Raw genomic sequence first — 27,986 nt, 5'->3', positions numbered from 1 at the left:
GGGTCTGGCCCCACCCTTGGAAACATAGTCCTTGGGCCATAACTTAAAAACGGTTGAGATTCCCACCCCAAAACTATATATACAAATGCTGGGCATAAAGAGACGAATGCAGTCACGATATTAGAATAGACCCTGGGGTCTGACCGAACCCCTAGGGACCTAGTTTCTTAGTCACAGCTTGGAAACAGTTGAGATCCCCGACCTATAACCATATAGACAATTGCTGAGTATAAAGAGATGAATGTACATATGCTTCCAGGATGGCCTTGGGGACTGCCCCACCCTTGGTTACTTAGCCCTTGGGTCATAACTTCGAAATGGTTAAGATCCCCACCCCAAAACTATATATACAATTGTTGGGCATAAAGAGACAAATGCAGTCATGATATTAGAATTGACCCCAGGGTTTGCCCCACCCTTGCAGACTTAACCCCTGGGTCATAACTTTGAAACGGTTTAGATCCCCACCCCAAAACTATATATACAAATGCTGAGCACAAAGAGACAAATGCAGTCATGATATTCGAATTGATCCTGGGGTCTGGCCACAACCATAGGGACTTAGTTTCTGAGTCACAGATTGGAAACAGTTGAGATGAGATCCCCACCCAATAACCATACATAAAATTGCTGGGCATGAAAAATCGAATACAGATATATATGCTACAAGGATTGGCCTTGGGGTCTGGCATATTCCAATGGATCTCATTTGGAGAATATTCTGCCATGATTGCTTAGATATCCAGGTGAGCGATACACGCCCTATGGGCCTCTTGTTGAAATACATACTAATCTCAAAAATATATAACGACTCGAGATCTATACATTGTATTATAATTACCAAAGTAACACCTCAGAGTCTATATATTATATGATGGTTACCATAGTAACCAACTTACTCCTTTACAACATATACTAGATTCATAACAATAACGAATTGAGGTTTATTTAGCATTTTCCAACAACTACAGAATGCTCAAGATTCAAGATTCAAGATTCAAGAAGCTTTATTTAACGTCGCATATACATGTAACATAATAACATTAGCACTGTAGTGCTATTCTTGCGACAAAACATATATAAAATTTAACAAGGATTACAGTACTTATGAATAAATATAAAAACAGGACAACAATTCAAATTAGATATGCTAAAATTATACAGTAGAGCATATGATATCACACTTGAATGTCACACAGGTGCTACGAAAGACAAGTTAAGACACTATACTAGTGTAATGTACATATATGCTAATGTAGCAAAGTGTAAAAATTTACAGGATATACACTAATATAGTGTGAATTAAAAAGAGACAATGAAGTCATAAATAGAAACAGAGCTATAATTATGATATTGTAAAAAAGTAATTATCTTTTAAATAATGGAGCTCAAATCTAAAAGAAATATCAATTATATAATAAGTATATTATTCTTAAATTAAATAACACAAGCAGCAGTGAAATTAAATAGTTGTTGTATAAAACATGTAGGTAGATTCCAAAGGGGGACAACTCACACTATATGGTGTGTGCAGATAGCACATGAGCAGACATTTTTGTTCCAGGTGCGGAGCAGGCCACGAAACGACTTATAGTTTTCAGCTAATTGAAGTTCATTTGGTAGGTTGTTCCACACCTGGGAAGCAGCAAATCGGAAAGATATCTTACCATATGTGGAGGTGTTCACCTTTGGAATATTTACCAGGTTATCTTGTCTCAGATTGTAAAAAAAATCTTTCCTCTCAACAAGATTTTGTAAAATTGATGGAGAAATTTCATTTAAAATTTTAAAAACCTCAGAGGCCATATCTTTCATACGTTTTACATGTAAAAAATCAAGTTTGTGTTTTCTAAGAATATCAATGAATGGGGAAACATAACCATTTTCAATAAAACGAAGTGCTCGTTCCTGAACTTTTTCAATTTTTCGAGTATTTGTCAATGTACAAAAGTGCCAGGCAAGTGGACGTTAGTTAAAGTTTGATAGAATAAAAGATTTAAAAATAGTAATTTCCCAGTCTTTTTAAAACAGCAACTTGTTTAGCAGCATGTCTGCAAAGTCAAGATATATGTACATCAAATTTAAGAAGATAGTCAATATCTACACCTAAAAGTTTCACACTGTCTTCACAAATAATCTCAAGGCTTTCAATATTAAAAAAATTGATAGTGTTACTATTCTTTTTGCCAAAACATATTGCCTGAAATTTCTCTGGATTGGCCTTCAAACCATTAAAATCAAATTCCAATGACTGTATTTCATATGGAGGATAGTTAGTGGCTTCCATGTATTTTTAACAAGTATCGCAACAGACCGAGCGTGAAGCACGAGTAAAAATATGGTACATTGTACCATACGAGTAAAATATTTACTGCATCTAACAGGAAAGCCATGAAATATTTCACGCTTTAAATTCCGATCCCGATCACCCGATCACGACTGAAGCTATTTTTTTGGATAAATATATATCAAGAACAACAAAGAATAAAATATGGTGCAGTAAATGACATTTTATTAAATGACGAATAACATGGCAGACATGGTAACAACAATGTCAACCATGTTGCATAAACATATTTACAACAAAAACAATATCTTGAATATATTCCAAAAAGGTGAAGCATAAGAAAACGCCACAGGACTTGAATTATGTTAACATCATTCCAGTTCAGCTCACATTCGCAACAGTTTAGCTATCGCCTTATTCATCCTCCGTCATGACAGCGAACATTAGTAAATAGCACATCGAACATTATAATCACTTGTTAAAGTAAAATTAACGCTGAGAGAATATGGAATTTACCATTGAAGAACAAAAAATTGATATTGATACAAACACGTTATACTACACTATCAGTATGCAGGCGTCAAGCTGACGACCTTTTCATTGCAAAACCTATCCTTTACTAATGTTGCAATCGAGGAATTATAAATGAATGACATAAAATTGAGTGTCAAATTGTTATTAGTTTCAAAGCCTATAAAACCAGTAAGGAATGAATGATAACTTTACAGGAGAAGTGACTCAAAGTAAAAAAGAAATTAGTTGCTTTTTTATATAATTCTGCATAGAAGGGCGGATACTTCTTTTTAGAAAAGTCAGAATGGAACTCCTTTTCGCGATTATACAGATTTAACTGAAACAGTGACATTCGTAACCTAAAATTAGCTCGAAATAAGAACACTGATGTCCCTTCAAAATACCTGTCGTCGACCTCAGTTTTGACGGAAAGTAATTTTGTTTTATACTTAGACAAATCATAAAAATACTATATCAAACTAAAACTCGATTACATCATTTATCTTATTCTCCGCTTAATAACAATAACATCATCATAAAAAACAACAAAGATCTTTATAACAGGAGAAGATAACCTATGGATATATCACCTCATTCATATAAGGCAAACCGCAATCACTCATGTGTCTGTTATTTGGCCTTGTTCATTTGACGTACAAAGTGTATAGATCCATATTAATTTTACGTAAATATTATATAGAATAGAAATAAGCGGTAAAGCGGTAACTTTTACGAGGGTTGTCTCAAAAGAAACAATATTTATGCAGTTACTTTAAATTAAATATTGTGAAAATATCTGGCTAAATCTTTCTCGAAGACGGGAGTAATATATGCGCCTTTCTGAAAATTGGGGTCCAAACACATATTTAATGGTATAGCAGAAGTACATGAACGTTTAACATACCTTGACAGGACTTGATATGTATAAAAAGAAATAAAAAAAAAAACCTCGAAAAACGGTTTGTTAGAAATTCAATCGCAAAATTAAAAAAAAAACACACAATATTATTTAAATATTATCATTTGAATGTTAACATACGACATTTAACATTTTGGTCAAATCCTTTGCAGATGTAACTGTCATGCAATAAACAAAAGACACAGCATAAGTCTTACATATGGACATATTTTCAGATACCAGGACAATGAAATATATACATTCCATGATGAAGTCATGTTGCTTAGCAAGATACTTCAAATGCATGTGTTGACAGGCAGTCTACATTTTCTTGCACATTTGTATTTAAGGTCGTGTTCACAATCGTTTACACAACAACTAGCAGAAATTCTCAAAAATGTTGATTAAGAAAAACAAAAACTCTTAAAAATTAAACCGTAAAGTGATGTATAGTCAAATTAATTATCCTTGTACGTGAAGTGATATCAAAATATTTCATTGTTCCCACAGTTTTCTTTGTCTGATGAATATAAGTTGATGTATCGTATAATTAAAATTGATAAAAGCAAGTCCACCTATCACGATCTCTGTTACATTGCAAAGTCGTAGCTTTGAATTGAGAATATAAAAGTAACTGAAATAAATCATTTTTAAAAAGACCAAAATACCATGGGAAGAATAATAAAATCAGCATCAATGTTCTGACAGTCATATTGTAGTATGAACAAATCAGAATTCGAACTCTTTATTAAGGTCAACTATAAGCATCAGGCTAGGTGACTATATCATATTTTCATTAATCATTTTTCTTTTACACATTCACGTTTTATTTTATATGTAAAATCAAAATGTAGACAGCTAGCAATATTACACTCTCTCACACACACACACACACACACACACACACACATACATATTACATGTCGATAAGAAATACTTGCTTCACATTCAAACAAGAAATATACCATTTAAGACGTGTTTTCCATGTCTTCAATTTGTTTCATTATTGGCAGGAGACATCCCGATGATTGCCACATGTGAAAAAAAGAACATGAAACAAGATGAATTAACCAAATTGTAAGAGTATTACGGATATTACGTAAATGAAAAGGCCTTTGCAGAATTAGAAAAATAGCATATGCAATACGGCCCATAACACAGGCAGGTAAATGGGGAAAAAGGCAATTGTCAAACATGTACAATATCCGTTAACATATACTTTCGCGATGGAGACAGACAAGGGATTGTACATGCATTGTTGTGTGTCCCTAATAAACAAGATGAATTAACGAACTAGATTTAGCTATATGGATATTTGAGAACAAATTACTTATCCTCACGGAAATAACTATTTTGGCAAAATGCCTGAATATTTTGACACAAAGGGTCAATGTTTATCGGTTAGTATAACGTATCGACTGCGACTTGTAAACATGTTGATGAATGCCATTTTGCATATTTTACTGGCTTATAAATACTCACAACACAGCGCATTAACCCAGACCGAGAACATTATAAGCAAACAGAGATGAAAAGCCAACTTGCATTCACCATTTTGTTGGTGACCGTAGCTCTGATGTTCCTTGGTGCTGCCCCGGTAGACGGTGAGTATTAGCGTTACTATGTTTTCACTACAGTTTACCGAAAGCGGATTAGGAGGATTGGAGTGAATATCGTAGCTATACTGGACGTTAAATGAAAGGTAGCTTACTATCTGAATAATGTAATTATTCATCTTGATAATTTCAGAGGTGAATAATTTCTACATATGTACATTTTTCATACAAAAATAGGGTACTTCGGAATAGTTTAATATCTTATTACAAAATTCAAAAGTACTGATGATATATATTGCTTTTTTTGCATTTTTGGAACTTAACTAGATATTATCAACATGCTGTTAAATTATGTTTCCATGATAGGGTATAATATCTTCAAGACTATTTTCATGGGATTTGAAAACAATAATATATAACATTAATCAATATGTTATTTAATATTTTCATTTATCTGAAATATATGTCTGTATAGAGCAAATGATAATTTCGAATGACCATATATAATTTGCCATGTAATCTTTTAAGAAATATTTATTTAACTGCATTGAGATTTTTACCAAATGAATTGTTGAAAACCTCTTCATATTTCAATATAAACGTTTTTACTGTTGTAATCTGATAGGACCGCAAACACCTTTCATTGTGTGTTGTCGGTGTATTTATTTTGTTCTTTTTATATCATTTGGCTCCTGTGGTTGTGTTTTCGCTTTGATTTAACTCCTTACGTTTTTAAACATGTTCCATGAATTTGATATAATTATTTTGAATTAAACCTGTGATATAATTTCATTTGTATGCAGATGAATATATGCTACAATTTTGTGTTGATACAATGTGGTTTATGTATTGTGGTTGTATATGTGTGTTGACAATGTGGCATATGCTTTACTCTATGTTGATATTGCGGTATATTTGTGTGTTGAATCTGCGGTATATTTTTGTGTGTGTTGCAGCTGTGATGAATTGAGTGTCCTCTATAATGTATATATATTTTTCTGTTGACGCCTTCGTGCATCGTGTTTTTTGCACTATGGTACCATTTGTTCCTCTTGTGTTGTTATATTTGTTTGGTGACATCATATGTTATATGTTGTCTGGGTATTGACACTATGACATACATTTTATGTGCAAGTTGACACCATGGTATATATTTTCTGTGTATTGACACTATGACGTATATTTGTGGTGAAACTATGGTATATATTTTCTGCGTATTGACACTATGGCGTATGTGGAAGTTGACACTGTGTTATGTTTCTGCGTATCAGAAAGTCGAAAAATCCCGCCTATCATACAAGTAAGTAGTTAACAGTCCCTGTTGATCATCTTGTAAATAAATATTTGACGAAAGCGGCTGAAGAAGAAGAGGTTGTCGCAAATTCATTTCAAGCTCTGGAGGGTATATAAGATCCATGTGGACAATCCATCCAACTTGGCAAGGTTTTTGTAACAAATCTTATAAGCTCATCGATAAAATCAGCTTCATATGAGAAAAGAACATATCGGCACAATTTGTTCTCATAGGAAGGCACGCAGCCTGCTTGGAAATCTTGCCAACGAAATCAAAACGATATTGTCAGCCGGTATATTGTTTTGGCTTTTGATTTACTTGATAATAATAATAATAATATACAACATTTGTTATAGCGCCCTATTTAGCTAGCCTAAGCCACTCTAAAGCGCTTTAGGTAAACACTTTTACAATCGATACAATACAATTCAATACTTGTCACAAGTATTACTTCAAAATATTTTACAATCATATAATCATATTGCTGTTCGCCTTTCTTTGAAATAAAGCTTTCACAACAAGAGAAGGAAGTTTTCTAGTTGGGCATGGATAAATGACAAATTTAGTACATTCGGTTGTGAATTAACTATTAAAATATTTAACATTGAGGGAAATAAATGCATATTTAATATACTGACTTTGATTGACATACATGGTGCTATTAAATAGATAAATAAATAAATATATTAATAAAAATCGATGGAAAGTAATTGCCCACCTAGTGGAAGCTGTTTCCGTCATTCAGATATATAGACTACTTTAGACGAAGCATATTTTCCTCTTTTTAAGGTTCAATGTTCTCATACAACGAATTAATAAACTGCAAAAGATTTTGGTTATGTTCAAGTTACGAGCAAAGTCACATTATCGAAAAAAATGTAATTTCGATTCGCATTTCTGTTGGTTATATATCTCAACCTACCCATTAACAGATAAATCATATCCAAGGACATGTAGGGATTTTCTTTTGGTTACAAGCTGTTCATTCTTTGCCTTAACATCCGTGTCCCACTTTGGTAAAACACCAAATAATTCCTCTGAAATATGTTTTTATAATTATTAACTTCCTACCGTTGACTAGTTGGCGACAGATATATATAATAATAGGAGGTCCATGGTTCAAATTCGGATATAGCTCAATTGGTAATTGGTTCTTTATCATTTCATTAATATTATTTGTTCTTAGAATTTTCACAAGGTATGGTTTTCTTTTCGGAAATTATTCCTAACTGTTAAAGTCTTGTAGTATGTGACATACTAATTTTGTCAATAGTTGCTTTAGTGGTGATTTATTCTATGTAACTTGTATATACATTTTAACATTTATCGAGTGTCCATTTACAGGACCGCTGACATTTTCATCTACTATTGCATAGTTATATTTTACAGAATCGTGTTCCACATACTCATTGCAATAGAGCAATATGATATTACCATCTGATGCTCATATGTATATTGATATGTTATTCATTCCTGGTTTCCACTGCATACCAATCCATTACCCCCTCCCCTATTCCTGTAATTATTCTATTGTACATATTACTTCATTCTTGTAGCTAGTGTTGAAAAGTTGATTACTAAGCAGGTAACACATTTACATAAGTGTCACGACACTTGTTTTTGTTTCATTTTCGGTTTTATAAAACATGTATTTCGATGTATTGTCAAACAAAATTTGAATAAAACAAAGTTTAAACCAAAGTCATGTACGTTACCAATTTCCAAAACAAAGGTAGAGTTTTTGGCAATTGTACGGGAGGGGTTTAAATGCATACATTTAAGCTTTCGGTTTTCGAGTTGTCGACTTTATTAAGCTCTGACTGGGGCCGGTGATTTTTTGCAATGTAAGTAGATTTCTATTTCTATTTTATTACAAATAAACAATTGTAATCAACCCGAAACCTGATTACACCGTTTATCTTACTCTCCGCATAAGATCAATAAAATCATAATAAATAACAACCAAATGCAAGGGATGTAATTTAAAAAAGATATCGGAGATAACAACCTGTAGGTATCTCACCTCAATCAATTTCGGCATACTGCATATATAACCAAATTTTAAATGTGCAATCACTCATTAGTCTTATGTTACGTTCTCATAACTAAATAAACCATATCATTTTATGCACATAGTATCAAGACGAGAAAAAGGATAATTTTACAAAAGGTTTCGTAAATAATATGATAATTAATATTACAATTAATACAATTAGCATATACATTAATCAATGCAATTTTGAGGAATTCGCAGGAGCTGCCTTATCGGGCGCTTACTACTAGTCCTATGCCACCTGGCTAATATCTCCGTTTGTGTGTATGCATGCGTGTGTGCCAGATATGTAATGTGTGTTCTGTTTGTAGTGGGACTGTGCTTCCAACGGCATCATTTATAGTGCTACCTCACTTTCAATGCTACAGCACAGATACCGCAACACCCATCTAAGACCAATTTATACTCCACCTGGGTTGTTGGAGTTGTGTGGAGTTGTTAAAAGGAACACTATTTATGCAATAACCTGAAATTAAATAAGTCATTACTGACAGTGGGAGTCTAATATGCAATTACCAGAAAACTAAATCCATACTTTAGCGACGTTTTAGATGATCGAAGAGGGTTTTAAACAAAACAGTGTTGAAATTCACAAATTTAATGGTATAGATTGAGAACATAGACGTCAACATATCTTTATAGGGATTTCCATGTCCAAAACAAAACGAAAATGAATCGGAAATTTATTTAAAAAAATGTTTGCTAACATACAATAAAATATTCAACTCGTACACACTTTACACCTTGGTGTGTATACGATTCACTGGTCATTTGTCTGATGAAGTTGACAGTGAACATATCGTACTACTCATCAAAACGTCACATTTAAAATTTTATTGGTTGTGTAAAAAGAATTTTTCATAATTTTTTACACATAAACTAGCTATAACTTTCACAGACATTGATTCCGCAAAAAGAGACTTAAAAAATAAACTGAAAAAAATAGGTATGGTTAGATTGTACCACTCATTGTATTTGAATGTATGTTAAATCGGTTATTAGGTAACGCAGTTTTCTTTTTCTAATATATATACATATTATTTGATATTATGTAGTATTATTAACAACAAAAACAAAATCGTCTTAAATGATCTACATTCCACTTGAATAAACTGTAACTTAGAAATTGAAACATGTTTATAGCTTAAAGGAATGATTTCTGAAAAGGCAGAGAAATATTCAAAATGCTGATCAATAACAGTGTTCTGACATTTCTGATCACCATTAAGTCGCTCTAACGAATAAAGCTTCATGATCAATTGCAATTTTGGAGAGTTAACTTCTGTTGACTTTCCTATCTTTTGCCTTGAGTGGGACAATAATTCCTAAGCATGTTATCGTTGAGCATGGATGGGATTACTTTTGATAAGATCAACAACAAGTATGTAACGTGACCTTTAAGATTAAAGACAGACATCACTGCATATTAGATCAAGATTTAAGCATTTATACATTAAGCTGAATTGGTGGCTACCTTCACAAAATCAACTATCAATCCAGAATTCGGGTAGTTACAGCATAATAACAACATCGACTTTCATGTCACAAAGGGAATTATATCGTGGCGATCTAATAGATAACCGCCTAAGATATGTCGCGTATTTTTTATATCTCCACACAACAAGGAATATTGTATATGCAAAACGGCCTACAGTACAGCCAAGTTATATACATGTCAAACATAAAAACACATATAAAATATACCTTAGCTGCGCGATGTGACCCTCTTATACAGGATTAAATAAAAAATTAGGAATTTTAGTAATAAACTATCGATAATCACAAAATGAAAGATGTTATCAATAATACCTGCATACACTGGTACTTTGACACAGTTGTCAGTCATCATCGGTAAGTATAATGTATCGGCTACGATTTGTAAAACAAAATGCATATTTTACTAGCTTATAAATACTCATATCACAACCCATAAACCCAGACCGAGAGTATTCTAAAAAACGGAGATGAAAATCCAGCTTGTAATTTCCATTTAGTTGGTGATGTAGGTCTGATGTGTCTTTGGTACAACCCTGGTTAACGGTGGGTATAAGCGTTGCAATCTCCGCACCACAAGTTAGAAAAGATTTCGAATAACAAAGATACGAATTGATTCTTGGCGATATGGGACGCTTAAAAATGTTATGATCTACAGAAATAACCTTTAATCTTGATAATTTAATGGGTGACATATTTCCTATATACATGTATGTACCAAACAAATACGGTGTAAGTTTGTTTCAATAATACCTTATTGCAAACTAAAATTTACTGACTTTTTTTTATGTTATAACAAATGGTGTAAAATTGTTACCAAAATGCAAATTAACGATATTCCTAAGGTAGTTTGATGAACATTCAAGACTATTTGTGGTTTGATATGAAAATAAATACACATTTCTCAATACCTAGTTAAATATTTTCTTATTCCCTTTACTATTTGTCTGTATATATAATTGAAATTTTCGAATAACCACGGACCAAGGCGTACACATTGATATTAAATGCCAATATAATGTGTATTTCCTCCTTACTATATAGTTTTGGAATTGTTTTTGATAATCCAGTAACTATATATTGTTTAGTTTAATCCGTATTCTATTCAAGTAAGTTTAGCATGTACAATTATAAAGACATTTCACGAAGATGATTGGGAAACATGTACTCATTTAAATAGACAAATCCTTTCCATAGCGTGTAAAGAGCTAAGTTCATACAGTATGCATACCTTTACAATACTAACTTGAAAAAGTTAAATAAACAAAGTTTTTAGAATAAAAAATAGAATATCAAATTACCGAAAAAAATAAAAACATCGGATGAAATTAATACCGGTTTGAAATTTAGTGAGGTTAACATTCTAAACTTAATGTAATTCATTGCGTATTAACTGTTAATCTTCAGGTTGATTTTATGAATTAATGAAAAGCTATAGATATTAGTACACTTTGATCATACATTAAAAGTGGTAAAATCGACATTGAATTGCTGGGCCAAGTTTCCAGTGTGTTGACACTGTCTCTTGTAACTGTTGTGTATTTGTGTGCCGGCATTATTGTACATTTCCTGTGCGTTGACACTATGGTATATGCTTTCCTGTGTGTTGACACTGTTGTGTATTAGTGTGGTGACACATAGAGGATACCTAACAGTGTCTTTAGTAATACCAACTATATTTAGTCGCTCCTAACATTTGAAATATTTCACTCGGGCTGCGCGCTCGTGAAAGATATCAAAATACCAGCCACACTCGTAAAATATATTTGGTTTTACTGAAGACACTATTAGATATTCTTTTTTTCTTTTCTTTTTTTTCACGGAAACCTACCCCGGAACGAGATGCGATACATCAAGTTGACACTACTTGATCTTGTTCCCTTTACCAATAGCAAGTCTAGACAACCCTACGCGTCAAAATATAGTCCTCTTTGCAAATATTTTAGTCAAATGTAAAACTCATCATTAAATATATACAGCAGGTACTTGACTTGGAGAGGGAGAGGGCTTGTATAAGCTTTGCCTGTTGCCCAATTCCCATTAAATTCCCATTAAATCGGATAGATTTAATAAAAATATTTTCAAATGAGAAATATTAGTGTTCTTTGTCTATAGTTATGTTTCCCATGTCCGTTGACACTGTCTATTGCTTACTTTACTTTTTGACACTAATGGTTTATTTTATATTACCTGATACATGTCAGAACTGGGACAGACCATGCCCCTGTAGGCGCCGATGTATGCCGAATGAGCAACCGGGGAAACCATGTCGTGTTAAGTGTGGAGGATGGGGCAGACAGTGTTGTCCACGTAACCACCACTGGATCGGATAGTGCTCTATGAATAGCTCATTTATATATCTAATTAATCAAAAATATGCCTGGTATTTTTTTTAACAATAAGCGGTTTTTTTTTCAAATTTATTTATCGCTTACCGGAAGACTTTTCCTGTCAGATATGGCATCAGATGAAAGTGATAAGTGGTTGAAACTAGTGTCTTGTTTAAACTTTATTTAGTGTTTAAGATAATTTCACAATGTATGCAAGATATGCAATACGGATATTGCCCTTATTTAAGATAGCCCAGGAAGATCTTGCTTTCTGACAGTTTACTTATTTCAAAAACTTGATTTATGCTTAACATATTTAATTTCGAAAAGTTATGTTGTCTTAAGGCGAGGTGAAATAATCTTTATATACACAATTATTGAGATAACATATGATCTGTTCAACACGTTTGTGTCACAGTTTAGTCAATCTACCCACCTTAATTTTTTCTATATCACTTTTAATAATTATACATGTACTAACATATATAAATATGTCTTTGTTACGCCTTCTGATTAACTATGACTCTAAATTAAATTATCATTTTTAATTGTACATGTATGACTTGAAGAGAGGACTTAAACAGCAAACACAAAGAGTTCTATTCAGTTTATCAGTCAGGAAGTATAAAAAGTTAACACGCTGTTGGATGAATATCATGTTGTTAATTTCGAAATCATGCTTGAATTGAAATAAATGAGTGAAATCAATAATCATTAAACCGTTGTCGTTTATTAAATTAAGAGCGGTTTGTAGAGGTTGAACCTAAGGGTGCTAATTTTTACGAACCAATCAAATACTGGGCTATGCAAGAGTCATGATAAATCACCAAGAAAAGGTCTCAAGGATCGCAATACCGATGTCAAAAACTATACTTATGTGTGGAGATTATTTGCGTGTATGATTATTGCATTCATACATTGTAGAAAGTGTATAGAAAAAAATAAAAAAAAATAAAAAACCCATCGATAGTGTAATGTATGAGTGTAAAAATACGCAAATGGGCCAGACCCGAATTCAAACCCTGGACACTCGATTAGCATACATGTATTGTCGCTCAGTTGAACTACCTGGTCAACACTACTACCTTAGCTCGGTTGCACTACAGTTATATCCAAAGGGGAGGGTACTCTAAGTACGAAAATTTACAGTGGAATCTTTTATTGTTTTGCCTGCAGTGAAACAGTGATCATTCTACAAGTATACATATTATATATATTTATAGTGTTTATATGTTTTATTTCAGACAAACCGTAATTAACTTAGTTGCCTCCCTTCCTACACTTAATTTCAGTAGTATTCAAGCATTTAAATCGAACTGACTTTTATATCCTGATGCAGCACCGATCAAAGTAACATATTAATAGCAGCTTAAAAGTAGAATTTCTATGATAGAAGAAATACTGGTATGCTTTTAGCACCTCATCATAATATAGTTGTATATTCTTAATGTGGTATTGACACATTAAATTGTTTACCTGATAACGGTTTAGTATTACAATCACTGTTTAACATAAATGCTGATAATTTAACGATGTTACACTTTTGCCAGGAAAACAAAAGTGTGGCAATATTTCTTTTAATTATTGGGCAAAAATAGAACCACTTTATTTTAAGGTTGATCATGGATAAAGGGAATCTTGGTTTAGACGGTCAAGGTAGTTTAAATAAAAAAAACAGTTGCATATGTCATTAAATTTATGAAAACATTATCAATTATGATTGATAATACAAATACAAAAATTAAAAAAGATAATGATATCACTTACAATTTAAAAACAAATATATCAAAATATACAGACCGTAGTTTCATACAAAACAATTCACGTTTTGAAGAATAATTTTAATGATATAAACTATTCTCACAATTCAAAGTGAATAATTTGAAATTCAGGATTGAAGTCCTTATCCACTTCCTCCCTGCAAAAAAAGTTCCAAAATTAAAATATGATACACAATAGCTTATAAAACGTATTCTTGTGTGACTATCAGAAGAAATAGTTTATTTGGTTTACGTTTTATGATTCTATTATATTTGTTCGCCTGAGGCTCACAAACATGAAAAATTCAAAACTTGTATCATAAATCTAATATGAAGGGAAACGGATGATAGATCCTGTATATCGGTTTTAAGCAATTGTTCTGATATATGTGATGAATCAGTTTCATCCTTCAGCAATAGTAGCTCGAAACAGAATTAGCTTTATTAGTAGGGCTTCATTGTAATACTTATATTATAACATCTTGATATAGAACGGAAATTATTTAAAATTTGAAATGAACCATTTAAGATACATGTTATTAGTTTCACTTACCTGTTAGGGAATAAACGAATGAAACACGTCCTAGCCACGTCGCTTCCGGCAACATGTTACCCCAGAGCGATAACCTCTAAGCCTACAAGGACCCTCTGAACGTTCACCGTGTTTGCATCTCCTTTGGCAATTGCATTTCGGCGGCTTACCTAGATAATAAAAAAACACCGACGTTATTAATCAGGTTCCAAGGGAATGAACTTAAGGATCCGTGTGCTGCTGTCATAAACTATAACCATTCACTGAGATTTCATTTGGCTTGACAAATGATAAGTTGTTAAATTTTAAGGAAAAGAAAGAAATGAAAAAGATAATGGAGAATCAATAATAAATCAATGAAAAACTATCCACACATAAGTGTTCCGAATGTAAAATTATAATGAGGTCAGACCAGGGCTCGAACCCTGGACTGTTGCTCATTTCATCATTTTACTGTCGCTCTAACCAACTTGGCTACAGGTATATACAGTGGAAATAACCTGTGTTTTGCCTGCAGTGGGAAAGAGAGCATAACTGAATGTGGTTTAATACTTTGTTGTTTTTTTGTAATTGAAATCCATTGTCTTTTGTTTTTGTTTTTTACTTATCTATCCTCTTCTGTTTTGTTTGAGCTTTGATAATTATGGTAGATGGTACATCTGTACAATGAGATATCTGTATTTGATACTGTTAATATTTCATAAAATTTCAACTGAAAGAAGTTTAAATTAAACAAAAACACCATACAGACTATCCAAGAAAATTAGTGTGTTGTTCAATTCATTAATACTCATTCCTGACCAGCTAGTCAGTTTGTAATTAGAGTTCAGTAGGACGAAGCCTGATAAGGTCTACGTGTAGTAAATGAAATGAAATAAACATTTTCAGAATCATGTCTGTGCTTCCTGTCGTCAGAGGAACAAACAATATTCCAAAATAAAACAAAACAAAAAACAAAAAAAAAACACGACCTTAACTGTTGTTCATAGGAAGTTAAACAACATAAAACCAAACCCATAGATTCCATTATATTTTATATAGTTTTCCTAGCTTTCAATGAATTAGCTCGGCGGGGCATTTACTGCTATTAAATGCTTACAATTATAACAGTTTATTTGGATTTAGATGATTATTGGAAGTGTAGTAAAACCCACATTTTTCTGTTTAGCCCAGTACAGCAACAATATATTCAACCTGTACCATAGAAACGATAATATTAAAGCTCACCTTCAACTGGGGTGACACCTCCAAGGCATAGCAGGCCAACGGATACTAGCAGAATGGTAAATATGAGATTGCTGTTCATCTTCGAATTGTAAGGATCTCAATCGTCAAGTGTGACTACAAGGAGAGCGTTACAAATATTTATACTATATTTCATTATGTAAGCAAATGTAAATTCAGTCATTAATTAACATGTTTACATCCGGATCTGATGATGGCAGGTGTATGTAACATAAGCTTATTTATAGTCAACTGCACGTTTCAAATATGTCAGTTTGACTAAACCCGGAATTTCCCTCAAATTTCATGACAATAATTGTATTTTCGACATCTTAATTTAGTATTATATCATCTACACAAACGCATAGATAGCGTGCTTAACCACAGTAATATCCAGAGGCGATGCCAGAGAACTTAAACATTTTCTGCTAATTTGTCAAGGAACATCAGATTTCATAGGATATATTTTCACCTTTGGCTTTTCATATTTTCTTTCTATTTTTCTTCGTATCTATTCATTTCCTGTTGTTGTCCGATATATCACTTGCGGGTTAAAGTTTCGGTGTAGATTATTTAATTAATAAATAAATAACAGTGCTTCTGTTATATTTAGTTAACGATAACAAATTATAATGGTTTTCAGCTAGACATATGTTCACATAAATTCATGCAAAACACATTTATTTTGACAGACGGTCGGACGGACGGCGGACGGACTGCAATACATTTTGTAGCAATGATTTACCAAAGTTTATTAATTAAATGGGCTACGGAAAATGTACTTGTGCCCACATTTTGTTTCCATTCAGTTATATCTTTTTTATAAAGATATATCCCTTATTGACTAATGTGTTTTTAGCATTTAGCAACCCTAAGCACAACACCGAAATTTTTTAAGCGTTTTTGTTTAATTCTTCCTTTTTATCGCAATAAAACATAGCATCATTATTTGTTCGTCCTATCAACGCCGAAGTCATTTTTGGTCCTAGTTGTTCAAAGACGCGTTAGCTAAGCGAACTAAAATCAAGAGTTCATAGTGAGATTTTTTCGAGACCTTTCAGAACACTTAAAACATTTTTCTTTGTCTGCGGCTTAACGTTTTAATACCTCTTTAATTTTGAATTTCAATATTTCCACTTTTTTGTTGTAAAATATTGACTTTTTATGCAGTGGCCTAGTGAAAAGAATTCTTAAGATGAGTGCTGAGAGGCAAAATGGTTGGAATAGGTTTATCTATCTCTTGCTGTCTGCGTATAGTGAACTTCACCGATAGTCATCAGAATTTTTAACCATTTGACATGTAATATCGTCGTGCAGTCCGAGATCTTATGATGATCCTTCGTAAGTTGTTGACGAAGGACATCCACGATGATGAAGTGAAAACGACGTATTCCTACGCCATCCATTTGTACCTCAAGGAGGGGGTGAAAGAGACATATAAGATCATGATAGATAACCTCTGCATTCTAAATACGAAACATAAGCGATACTTCACGGGCGAGAAAGGCAATGAAACCCTGAACGTGTCGATTCTCTTGCCGACGACGGCGACCAAACTGCTGAAGTAAAGAAGGTTTGACCAGTGTACTACCATGTCGATAGAGATTGCAAGATCAAACTCTTTAAATAAACTTCCTGAAGACATATAAGAACACGAAAGAGGTTTTGGGGCCAGCAAGATATGGCATTTATTTCAACAGGATGTGTAGTATCTTGTGTGAAAGCGATGCAAATTGTGGAAGAAGAAACTGATGAGCCAAATTTAGAGGGTTTTCTAGAAACAATTCTATCTTCACTAGGATTTGAAATTGTACAGAATGTCGAGATTGCAGCTAGAAGTCCTTGCCGTACATGGTATCATCACTACAATCTGTGAAGCTGTGCGAGTGAAGCCCTTCCAGTTGCCGTTTAATACCAAGCAAGTTGTCAAGGATGAGGTCGCTAAGATGTTGGCCATGGGATAGACTGAACCTTCTCACACCCTTCACAGTAATTGATGTTTATATTATAATGTATAGCAACCACAACATTACTCCCCAGACAAGTCATAATTCAAGTATACATTACAGACTGTGCCTATAGGGAAATGTACATAATGTTGACAATGCCTGCAGACGTTTGACCCCTCATATTTGCCACACCCACTGACAATTTCAGTGTTTTTATAATTCGCTCTTTGTTTTGAGGGATGCTTTTCAATTAATCTTATAAGAATGTATTCAATATATTCTATTCTGTTACGTCATTCAGTGTGTGCCGGGTCGATGCGAGTGTACTTTACTTGGAAACAGTATTTTTAACTTAATTATGAAAAATAAATCAGATTTGTTTTCTTGATGTCATAATAAGGTGATAGTTGCTACACATACCTTAAACTGAATGCAGCTTGTTCTAACCCAGGTATCTTGAACAGCAAGCCTTTCTCCCACCAAAACCGGGATTTCTGCACGGGCCATTTTGTCGTTCACCAAATTTACAAATACAACGGCAAGGACATATTCCTTGACCTTGACAATAGAAAAACGACGCTGGTTGTATGAAAATTAAAATTAAAAATCAGTGTAATAATTTGAAATGTTCTGGGTCGTCGTACTGTAATATATATATTTCCTTACGTGATAGTAAGTTTTACATTTCCATTTCTGTTTTGTTTTTCATTTTTTAAGTATAACAATGGTATAATATCCGGCATGCTTTTTGTTGTGAGTAAAAATACGAATAAATGAAATACGCAGAAAGTCACACAAAGTACACGTTGTATGGCACCTTATGGCAATTTCGTGAGTTCCGGATTGACAAAATTGTCATAAAGTGCAGCATCGAAGGTCAAAAGGATGTGAAATCCAAGTCTTAACTGTGCAGCTATGTTCGTGCTACAGTGTTCTATGGTAGTTTTATATATACTCTAGGGGAGGCAATGTTCGTGCTACATACAGTCCTCTATGGTAGTGATATATACATAACATAGGGGAGGCAAAGATCGTGCTACAGTCCCCTGTGGTAGTTATGTTTATACTCTAGGGGTGGCAATGATCGTTCTACAGTCCCCTGTGGTAGTTATGTATATAGGCTAGGAGAGGCAATGATCGTGCTTTAGTCCTCAATGGTAGTTATATATATACTCAAGGGAAGGCAATGTTCGTGCTACAGTCCTATATGGTAGTTATATATATACTCTAGGGGAGGCAAAGATCGTGCTACAGTCCCTTGTGGTAGTTATGTATATACTCTAGGGGAGGCAATGATCGTGCTACAGTCCCTTGTGGTAGGAATACATATATTTTAGGGGAGGCAAAGATCGTGCTACTGTCCACTGGTGTAGTTATATGTATACTCTAGGGAATGCAATGATCATGCTACTGTCCCTGTGGTAGTGATATATATACTCTAGGGGAGGCAACGTTCGTTGTACGGTCCTCTATGGTAGTTATATATATACTCTGGGAGAGGCAATGATCGTGCTACTGTCCTTGTGGTAGTTATATATATACTCTAGGGGAGGCAATGTTCATTCTACTGTCCTCTTTGGTAGTTATGCATATACTCTGGGAGAGGCAATGATCGTGCTACTGTCCTTGTGGTAGTTATATACATATATATACACACTAGGGGAGGCAATGATCGTGCTACAATCCTCTGTGGTAGATAAATATATACTGTAGGGAAGGCAATGATCGTGCATCAGTCCTCTATTGTAGTTATATATATACTCTAGGAGAGGCAATGCTCGTGCTACAGTCCCCTATGGTAGTTACATCTATACTCTAGTGTAGGCAATGATCGTGCTATTGTCTCTGTGGTAGTTATATATATATACTCTAGGGGAGGCAATGATCGTGCTACAGTCCCCTGCTGTTTATATATATATAATCTAGGGGAGGCAATAATCTTTCTACAGTCCCCTGTCGTAGTTATATATATACTGTAGGGGAGGCAATGTTCGTTCTACAGTCCCCTGTGGTAGTTATATATATAATCTAGTAGAGGCAATGATCGTGCACAGTCCCCTGCTGTTGAGATATATATAATCTAGGGGAGGCAATGATCTTTCTACAGTCCCCTGTCGTAGTTATATATATACTGTAGGGGAGGCAATGTTCGTTCTACAGTCCCCTGTGGTAGTTTTATATATAATCAAAGGGAGGCAATGGTCGTTCTACTGTCCCTGTGGTAGTTATATACATGTATATACTCTGGGAGGCAATGCTCGTTCTACAGTCCCCTGTGGTAGTTATGTATATACTCTCGGAGAGGCAATGATCGTGCTTCAGTCCTCAATGGTAGTTATATATATACTCTAGGGGAGGCAATGTTCGTGCTACAGTCCTCTATGGTAGTAATATATATACTGTAGGGGGGGGGCAAAGTTCGTGCTACAGTCCCCTGTGGTAGTTATGTATATACTCTAGGGGAGGCAATGATCGTGCTACAGTCCCATGTGGTAGGTATACATATATTTTAGGGGAGGCAAAGATCGTGCTACTGTCCATTGGTGTAGTTATATGTATACTCTAGGGAGGCAATGTTCGTTCTACAGTCCCCTGTGGTAGTTATGTATATACTCTAGTAGAGGCAATGGTCGTGCACAATCCCCTGCTGTTAAGTGGTAGTTATGTATATACTCTAGGGGAGGCAATGATCGTGCTACAGTCCCATGTGGTAGTTATGTATAACCTCTAGGAGAGGCAATGCTCGTGCTACGGTCCTCTGTGGTAGTTATATATATATAATATAGGGGAGGCAATGTTTGTTCTACAGTCCTCTGTGGTAGGTATTTATATACTGTAGGGGAGGCAATGATCGTTCTACAGTCCTCTGTGGTAGGTATATATATATTCTAGGTAAGGAAATGCTCGTGCTAATGTCCATGTGGTAGTTATATATATATATATATAAAGGTATTAAAGGGGAGGCAATGATCGTGCTACAGTCCCATGTGGTAGTTATGTATAACCTCTAGGAGAGGCAATGCTCGTGCTACGGTCCTCTGTGGTAGTTATATATATATAATATAGGGGAGGCAATGTTTGTTCTACAGTCCTCTGTGGTAGGTATTTATATACTGTAGGGGAGGCAATGGTCGTTCTACAGTCCTCTGTGGTAGGTATATATATATTCTAGGTAAGGCAATGCTCGTGCTAATGTCCCTGTGGTAGTTATATGTATATATATATAAAGGTATTAAAGGGGAGGCAATGATCGTGCTACAGTCCCATGTGGTAGGTATACATATATTTTAGGGGAGGCAAAGATTGTGCTACTGTCCATTGGTGTAGTTATATGTATTCTCTAGGGAGGCAATGATCGTGCTACAGTCCCCTGTGGTAGTTAAATGTATACTCTAGGGGAGGCAATGTTCTTTCTACAGTCCTCTGATGAAATTAAATATATACTCTAGGGGAGGAAATGTTCTTTCTACAGTCCCCTGTGGTAGTTATATATATACTCTAGGGGAGGCAATGGTCGTTCTACAGTCCTCTATGGTAGTTATGTATATACTCTAGTAGAGGCATTGATCGTACTAAAGTCCCGGTGGTAGTTATATATATACTCTAGGGGAGGCAACGGTCGTTCTACAGTCCTCTGTGGTAGTTTTACATATATTCTAGGGGAAGCAATGACCATGCTACTGTTCCTGTGTTAGTTATATATATACTGTAGGGGAGGCAATGTTTTCGTTCTACAGTCCCCTGTTGTAGTTATATACATATTCTAGGGGAGGCAATGATTGTTCTACTGTCCCAGTGGTAGTTATATATATACTCTAGGGGAGGCAATGATCGAGCTACAGTCCCCTGTGATAGTTTAATATATACTGTAGGGGAGGCAATGTTCGTTATACAGTCCTCTGTGGTAGATATATATATACTCCAGGTGAGGCAATGCTCTTGCTACTGTCTCTGTGGTAGTTACATATATATATACATGTACTAAATGGGAGGCAATGATCGTGCTAAAGTCCCCTGTGGTACGTAAATATATACTCAAGGGGAGGCAATGGACGTGCTACTCTCCCTGTGGTAGTCATATATATACTCTAGGGGAGGCGATGATTGTTCTACGGTTCTCTATGGTAGATATATATATACTCTAGGGGAGGTAATGCTCGTGCTACAGTCCTCTGTGGTAGTTAAATATATAATGTAGGGGAGGCAATGATCGTGCTTCAGTCCTCTATGGTAGTTATATATATACTCTAGGGGTTGCAATGATCGTGCTACAGTCCCATGTGGTAGATATATATATACTCTAGGAGAGGCAATGATCGTGCTTCAGTCCCTGTGGTAGTTATATATATACTCTATGAGAGGCAATGATCGTGCTTTAGTCCTATATGGTAGTTATGTATAAACTCTAGGAGAGGCAATACTCGTGCTACGGTCCTCTGTGGTAGTTATATATATATAATATAGGGGAGGCAATGTTTGTTCTACAGTCCTCTGTGGTAGGTATTTATATACTGTAGGGGAGGCAATGGTCGTTCTACAGTCCTCTGTGGTAGGTATATATATATTCTAGGTAAGGCAATGCTCGTGCTAATGTCCCTGTGGTAGTTATATATATATATATATATATATATATATATATATATATATAAAGGTACAAAAGGGGAGGCAATGATCGTGCTATAGTCCCCTGTGGTAGTTAAATATATACTCCAAGGGAGGCAGTGTTCGTTCTACAGTCCTCTGTTGGAATTAAATATATACTCTAGGGGAGAAAAGGTTCGTTCTACAGTCCCCTGTGGTAGTTATATATATACTCTAGGGGAGGCAATGGTCGTTCTACAGTCCTCTATGGTAGTTATGTATATACTCTAGTAGAGGCATTGATCGTACTACAGTCCCAAGTGGTAGTTATATATATACTCTAAGGGAGACAACGGTCGTTCTACAGTCCTCTGTGGTAGTTTTATATATATTCTAGGGGAAGCAATGACCATGCTACTGTTCCTGTGGTAGTTATATATATAATCTAGGGGAGAAAATGATCGTGCTACTGTCCATGTTGTAGTTATATATAAACTCTAGGGGAAGCAATGATCGTGCTACAGTCCATGTGGTAGCTATATATATATACTGTAGGGGAGGCAATGATCGTGCTTCAGTCCTCTATGGTAGTTATATATATACTCTAGGGGATGCAATGATCGTGCTACAGTCCCATGTGGTAGTTATATATATACTCTAGAAGAGGCAATGGTCGTGCTTCAGTCCTATATGGTAGTTATGTATAAACTCTAGGAGAGGCAATGTTCGTGCTACGGTCCTCTGTGGTAGTTATATATATATAATATAGGGGAGGCAATGTTTAATCTACAGTCCTCTGTGGTAGGTATTTATATACTGTAGGGGAGGCAATGATCGTTCTACAGTCCTCTGTGGTAGGTATATATATATTCTAGGTAAGGCAATGCTCGTGCTAATGTCCCTGTGGTAGTTATATATATATATATATAAAGGTACTAAAGGGGAGGCAATGATCGTGCTACAGTCCCCTGTGGTAGTTAAATGTATACTTTAGGGGAGGCAATGTTCTTTCTACAGTCCTCTGATGGAATTAAATATATACTCTAGGGGAGGAAATGTTCGTTCTACAGTCCCCTGTGGTAGTTATGTATATACTCTAGTAGAGGCATTGATCGTACTAAAGTCCCTGTGGTAGTTATATATATACTCTAGGGGAGGCAACGGTCGTTCTACATTCCTCTGTGGTAGTTTTACATATATGCTAGGGGAAGCAATGACCATGCTACTGTTCCTGTGGTAGTTATATATATACTTTAAGGGGGTTATGATCGTGCTACTGTCTCCTGTGGTAGTTATATATATACTGTAGGGGAGGCAATGTTTTCGTTCTACAGTCCCCTGTTGTAGTTATATACATATTCTAGGGGAGGCAATGATTGTTCTACTGTCCCAGTGGTAGTTATATATATACTCTAGGGGAGGCAATGATCGAGCTACAGTCACCTGTGGTAGTTTATTATATACTGTAGGGGAGGCAATGTTCGTTATACAGTCCTCTGTGGTAGATATATATATATACTCCAGGTGAGGCAATGCTCTTGCTACTGTCTCTGTGGTAGTTACATATACATATACATGTACTAAATGGAAGGCAATGATCGTGCTAAAGTCCCCTGTGGTAGTCATATATATACTCTTGGGGATGCAATGATCGTGCTACAGTCCCATGTGGTAGATATATATATACTTTAGGAGAGGCAATGATCGTGCTTCAGTCCCTGTGGTAGCTATAAATATACTCTAGGAGAGGCAATGATCGTGCTTCAGTCCCTGTGGTAGTTATAAATATACTCTAGGAGAGGCAATGATCGTGCTTTAGTCCTATATGGTAGTTATGTATAAACTCTAGGAGAGGCAATACTCGTGCTACGGTCCTCTGTGGTAGTTATATATATATAATATAGGGGAGGCAATGTTTGTTCTACAGTCCCCTGTGGTAGGTATTTATATACTGTAGGGGAGACAATGGTCGTTCTACAGTCCTCTGTGGTAGGTATTTATATACTGTAGGGGAGACAATGGTCGTTCTACAGTCCTCTGTGGTAGGGATTTATATACTGTAGGGGAGGCAATGGTCGGTCTACAGTCCTCTGTGGTAGGTATATATATATTCTAGGTAAGGCAATGCTCGTGCTAATGTCCCTGGGGTAGTTATATATATATATAAATATAAAGGTACTTAAGGGGAGGCAATGATCGTTCTACAGTCCTCTGTGGTAGGGATTTATATACTGTAGGGGAGGCAATGGTCGGTCTACAGTCCTCTGTGGTAGGTATATATATACTCTAGGTAAGGCAATGCTCGTGCTAATTATCCTGTGGTAGTTATATATATACTCTAGAAGAGGCAATGGTCGTGCTTCAGTCCTATATGGTAGTTATGTATAAACTCTAGGAGAGGCAATACTCGTGCTACGGTCCTCTGTGGTAGTTATATATATATAATATAGGGGAGGCAATGTTTGTTCTACAGTCCTCTGTGGCAGGTATTTATATACTGTAGGGGAGGCAACGGTCGTTCTACAGTCCTCTGTGGTAGGTATTTATATACTGTAGGGGAGACAATGGTCGTTCTACAGTCCTCTGTGGTAGGGATTTATATACTGTAGGGGAGGCAATGATCGTGCTTCAGTCCTCTATGGTAGTTATATATATACTCTAGGGGAGGCAATGTTCGTGTACTGTCCCTGTGGTAGTAAGGCAATGCTCGTGCTAATGTCCCTGGGGTAGTTATATATATATATAAATATAAAGGTACTTAAGGGGAGGCAATGATCGTTCTACAGTCCTCTGTGGTAGGGATTTATATACTGTAGGGGAGGCAATGATCGTGCTTCAGTCCTATATGGTAGTTATGTATAAACTCTAGGAGAGGCAATACTCGTGCTACGGTCCTCTGTGGTAGTTATATATATATAATATAGGGGAGGCAATGTTTGTTCTACAGTCCCCTGTGGTAGGTATTTATATACTGTAGGGGAGGCAATGGTCGTTCTACAGTCCTCTGTGGTAGTTTTATATATATTCTAGGGGAGGCAATGACCATGCTACTGTTCCTGTGGTAGTTATATATAAACTCTAGGGTAGACAACGGTCGTTCTACAGTCCTCTGTGGTAGTTTTATATATATTCTAGGGGAGGCAATGATTGTTCTACTGTCCCAGTGGTAGTTATATATATACTCTAGGGAGGCAATGTTCGTTCTACAGTCCCCTGTGGTAGTTATATATATACTCTAGGGGAGGCAATGATCGTGCTACAGTCCCCTGTGGTAGTTAAATATATACTCTAGGGAGGCAACGGTCGTTCTACAATCCTCTGTGGTAGTTTTATATATATTCTAGGGGAAGCAATGACCATGCTACTGTTCCTGTGGTAGTTATATATATACTCTAGGGGAGCAAATGATCGTGCTACTGTCCCTGTGGTAGTTATATATATAATCTAGGGGAGAAAATGATCGTGCTACTGTCCATGTTGTAGTTATATATAAACTCTAGGGGAGGCAATGATCGTGCTACAGTCCATGTGGTAGCTATATATATATACTCTAGGGGAGGCAATGCTCGTGCTACTGTCCCCTGTGGTTGTTATATATATACTATAGGGGAGGCAATGAACGTTCTACACCCCTCTGTGGTCGTTAAATGTATACTCTAGGGGAGGCAATGACCGTGCTACTGTCCCTGTGGTAGTTATATATATACTCTAGGGGAGGCAATGTTCGTGTACTGTCCCTGTGGTAGTTATATATATATATACATGTACTAAATGGGAGGCAATGATCGTGCTACAGTTCCCTGTGGTACGTAAATATATACTCTAGGGGAGGCAATGGACGTGCTACTGTCCCTGTGGTAGGTATATATATACTCTAGGGGGGGCGATGTTCGTGTACTGTCCCTGGGGTAGTTATATATATATAATATAGGGTAGATATATATATACTCTAGGTGAGGCAATACTCGTGCTACGGTCCTTTGTGGTAGTTATATATATTCTCTAGGGGAGGCAATGACCGTCCTTCTGTCCCTGTGGTAGTTATATATATAACTACCAAAGGGACATTAGCACGAGCATTGCCTTACCTAGAGTATATATATATCTACCCTATATTATATATATATCACTACCACAGAGGACCGTAGCACGAGTATTGCCTCTCCGAGAGTTTATACATAACTACAATATAGGACTAAAGAACGATCATTGCCTCTCCTAGAGTTTGTACATAACTACCATATAGGACTGAAGCACGATCATTGCCTCTCCTTTAGTACATGTATATATATATAACTACCCCAGGGACAGTACACGAACATTGACTCCCCTAGAGTATATATTTTCGTACCACAGGGGACTGTAGAACGAAAACATTGCCTCCCCTACAGGATATATTTAACTACCACAGAGGACTGTCGAACGATCATTGCCTCCATATTTACGTACCACAGGGAACTGTATCACGATCATTGCCTCCCATTTAGATAGCTCGATCATTGCCTCCCTATTTACGTACCACAGGGAACTGTATCACGATCATTGCCTCCCATTTAGTACAGGGGACTGAAGCTCGATCATTGCCTCTCCTTTAGTACATGTATATATATATAACTACCACCGGGACTTTAGTACGATCAATGCCTCTACTAGAGTATATACATAACTACCATAGAGGACTGAAGCACGATCATGGCCTCCCCTACAGTATATACATAACTACCATATAGGACTAAAGCACGATCATTTCCTCTCCTAGAGTATATATTTACGTACCACAGGGATCTGTAGCACGATCATTGCCTCCCATTTAGAACATGTATATATATATATATAAATATTTATTTACTGTAGGGGAGGCAATGTTTGTTCTACAGTCCTCTGTGGTAGGTATTTATTTACTGTAGGGGAGACAATGATCGTTCTACAGTCCTCTGTGGTAGGTATATATATATTCTAAGTAAGGCAATGCTCGTGCTAATGTCCCTGTGGGAGTTATATATATAGCAATGATCGTTCTACAGTCCTCTGTGGTACATGTAGGTATATATATACTCTAGGTAAGGCAATGCTCGTGCTAATGTCCCTGTGGTAGTTATATATATAGCAATGATCGTTCTACAGTCCTCTGTGGTACATGTAGGTATATATATACTCTAGGTAAGGCAATGCTCGTGCTAATTATGTCCCTGTGGTAGCTATATATATATATATATATATATATATATAAAGGTACTAACGGGGAGGCAATGATTGTGCTACAGTCCCCTGTGGTAGTTAAATATATACTCTAGGGGAGGAAATGATCGTGCTACAGTCCCCTGTGGTAATGATATATATACTCTAGTAGAAGCAATGGTCGTGCACAATCCCCTGCTGTTGTTAAGTTATATATTATATACATACTCTAGGGGGGTGGGTGGGTATGATCGTGCTACTGTCTCTGTGGTAGTTATATATATACTCTAGGGGAGGCAATGATCATGCTACTGTCCCTGTGGTAGTGATATAAATG

General features: G+C 35.7%; 1 protein-coding gene and 1 long non-coding RNA gene across 3 annotated transcripts in view; one reads left to right on the top strand and one right to left on the bottom strand.

The window, feature by feature from the left end:
* Positions 1 to 5,204: 5,204 nt before the first annotated feature.
* LOC110446488 (O-acyltransferase like protein-like) overlaps positions 5,205 to 27,986 on the top strand; it is a 38,950-nt gene continuing 16,168 nt past the window's right edge. For both annotated transcript variants that reach the window (XM_021491659.1, XM_021491658.1), the window contains exon 1: positions 5,205 to 5,302. The gene's annotated coding sequence lies outside the window, so the exon portion shown is untranslated. The remainder of the gene's footprint in view (positions 5,303 to 27,986) is intronic.
* LOC110446489 lies at positions 14,252 to 16,072 on the bottom strand. The gene is made up of 3 exons (XR_002462472.1): positions 15,945 to 16,072; positions 14,739 to 14,887; positions 14,252 to 14,343 (listed from the first exon to the last, which is right to left on the bottom strand). It is a non-coding gene; the product is annotated as an uncharacterized LOC110446489 (long non-coding RNA).

Source organism: Mizuhopecten yessoensis, unplaced genomic scaffold (assembly GCF_002113885.1).
Source record: "Mizuhopecten yessoensis strain PY_sf001 unplaced genomic scaffold, ASM211388v2 scaffold2729, whole genome shotgun sequence".
NCBI classification, from domain to species: Eukaryota; Metazoa; Mollusca; class Bivalvia; order Pectinida; family Pectinidae; genus Mizuhopecten; species Mizuhopecten yessoensis.
Note: the sequence above shows the minus strand (reverse complement) of the source record. Positions and strands in the feature narration are given on the sequence as shown.